Source organism: Gossypium hirsutum, chromosome A01, assembly GCF_007990345.1.
Source record: "Gossypium hirsutum isolate 1008001.06 chromosome A01, Gossypium_hirsutum_v2.1, whole genome shotgun sequence".
Classification (NCBI taxonomy): domain Eukaryota; kingdom Viridiplantae; phylum Streptophyta; class Magnoliopsida; order Malvales; family Malvaceae; genus Gossypium; species Gossypium hirsutum.
Window position 1 is genome coordinate 70,886,283 of NC_053424.1, and position 2,624 is coordinate 70,888,906.

A 2,624-nucleotide genomic window follows, 5' to 3' on the forward strand; every position below is an offset into this window, starting at 1 on the left:
GGAAAGACCGTACAGATGAACAATTCGGTAAATTCCTTAAACTATTAAAGAAATTACATATTAACTTACCGTTTATCGAAGCTCTCTCGCAGATGCCAAACGCAGTCAAATTTTTAAGAGAGCTTCTAGAAAATAAACGAAAGTTGAATGAGGCATCGAATGTGGAGTTGAATGCAGTTTGCTTAGCCATATTTGTGACACCCCTAATGTGACCCTAGTCGGGAAGTGGTTTTGGGACCACAAAACCGAGTCATAAAAATAATTAGCTGTCATATTTGATGCTTATTATATATGCATGTGTGAAATTTTCATATTTGAATTTTGTTTAATTGTAGGTGAATTTTAGTAAATAGGACTTATGTGAGAAAATTTAGAAGTGTGCTAGGCAATTGTAAAGTGGTCTATTTATGCATGTTGCAAAATAATTGTACTTGCATGTCAAATTAACCAAAGAACAAGATGGTGGCCGACCATGTTAAAAGTTAAAGCCTATTATAAACATTTGGTGTTAGTGTTTTATGGGAGAAAGAATAAAATAAAAGGGTAGAAATAAAGTAAAGAAAAGAAGGAAAGGGGTGAAAGAAACAAGTCTTTATTCTTGTTTCTTCTTGGCCGATTCTAAGAGGGAGAGAGGGAGCAACCATTCGGTGATTCTAAGTCATAAATAAGGTGAGAAATTCATGTTAGCTTATGGATTTTTTTTAGCATACTTTGAGTTAGATATTAAGTTCATTACATAGCCCATGACAAAATTTTTAGTTTTATGGTGTCTTGAGCATTCGGCCATGGGGGAAAATGGTAGGGATAGATTGATGTTTTAAGGTTTAATAGAGTTTAAGCTAGTAAATACTTAATTTTTGGTATTTATATGTGAAAGAGATGAACTTGAAATTTTTGAATTTACATGAATAAATCTTTTGGTTTGTCTTAGTATTAAATTGAAGGGAATGCCGTAGGTGCTTGAAATTTTTGAATTTACATGAATAAATCTTTTGATTTTCTTTTCTAATTCTTCATTTATTTTCTTTTGACAAGTTTTTCTAGTTTGTGAACAAAAGAAACCCGTCAGGACCATTACTTTTCGATAGTGAGATCGATCGCGAAGTTCGTAAAAATCGAAGAGAAATAAGGCAAAGCTTACGATACACAGAGGAAGAGGAAGAAGAGGATACTTCAACCACAACCGAGGAGATAGCTGAAAACCAAGAAAATCTGCTACCTCCTGCGATTACTGCTAATTAGAATCCTACTCCACGCACTATGTATGATTATGCTAAACCTTCTTTAACTGGAACTGAATGGAGCATAGTTAGACCTGCTGTAGCTGCAAATACTTTTTGAACTAAAACCTAACACAATTCAAATGATACAGTAATTTGTTCAGTTTGATGGTTTGCAGGACGAAGATCCCAACGCTCACTTGGCAAACTTTTTGGAACTATGTGATACATTTAAAATTAATGGCGTTTCTGATGATGCCATTCCCCTTCAGTTATTCCCTTTTTCATTAAGAAACAAAGCTAAACAGTGGTTGAATTTGTTACCGCAATGGTCAATCACTACTTGGAACAAATGACCGAAAAGTTTTTATCAAAATATTTTTCGCTGGCTAAAACGGCTAAATTACATAACGATATCTCTTCTTTTGTGCAGATGGATTTAGAAACACTCTACGATGCACGGGAGAGATACAAGGACCTCTTGAGAAGATGCCCTCACCATGGGTTACCACTCTGGCTATAGGTTCAAACGTTTCATAATGGCCTGAATCTTTTGACTCGACAAATGATTGGCACAGCCGTTGGTGGAACTATCAATAATAAAACACCTGAAGATGCTTATGAATTTATAGAAGAGATGTCACTGAATAATTATCAGTGGCAAGTCATGAGGACAAAGCCAACAAAAGCAACAGGCATTTATAACATCGATTCGGTCACCATGCTCTCTAATCAGGTAGAACTCTTGAATAAGAAAATTGATGGTTTTCTTAGTTCTTCACAAGTTCACCCAGTAATGCAATGCGAAGTAAGTGGAGGTGGATCAAGCAATTCAAAATACCCACCCTATGGCCACAACATGGAGAATGAGCAGTTAAATTACATGGGTAATAATCCTTGATCTCCAAATAATCCTTATAGTAGTACTTACAATGCAGGTTGGAGGAACCACCCAAATTTCTCATGGGGAGGCCAAGGGAATCAGAGACCACCACCTCCAAGCTACCAACAACCACCCTACCAACAAGAGAAAAAGGCAAACCTTGAGGAGATGCTAACAAAATTCATTTCCAGAATACCAAGACAGCCCTTAAGAATCAACAAGTGACAATCCAAGGGCTCAAAACTCAGATAGGCCAACTCACCAAACTGATTTCTGAATGAACACAAGGTAGTTTACCGAGTAACACAGAATCTAACCCAAGGGAACAACTCAATGCGATTACCAGTCACGACAAGGAAGGGTTAGTTGAGCCTATATCAAAATCGAGGCAAGGCATTGTGGTAAGTCAAGATAAAGGTGAGGTAGTCCATAGTGAACAAAGAACGGTAAGTAAAGAGTACAAACCACGGGTGCCATACCCCAATGCGACAAGGAAAGACCGTACAGATGAACAATTCGGT

General features: G+C 37.0%; 1 non-coding gene across 1 annotated transcript; it reads right to left on the reverse strand.

Moving 5' to 3' along the window:
* Positions 1-1,621: 1,621 nt before the first annotated feature.
* On the reverse strand, positions 1,622-1,727 carry LOC121208303 (small nucleolar RNA R71). The gene has a single exon (XR_005903255.1). It is a non-coding gene; the product is annotated as a small nucleolar RNA R71 (small nucleolar RNA).
* Positions 1,728-2,624: the final 897 nt, after the last annotated feature.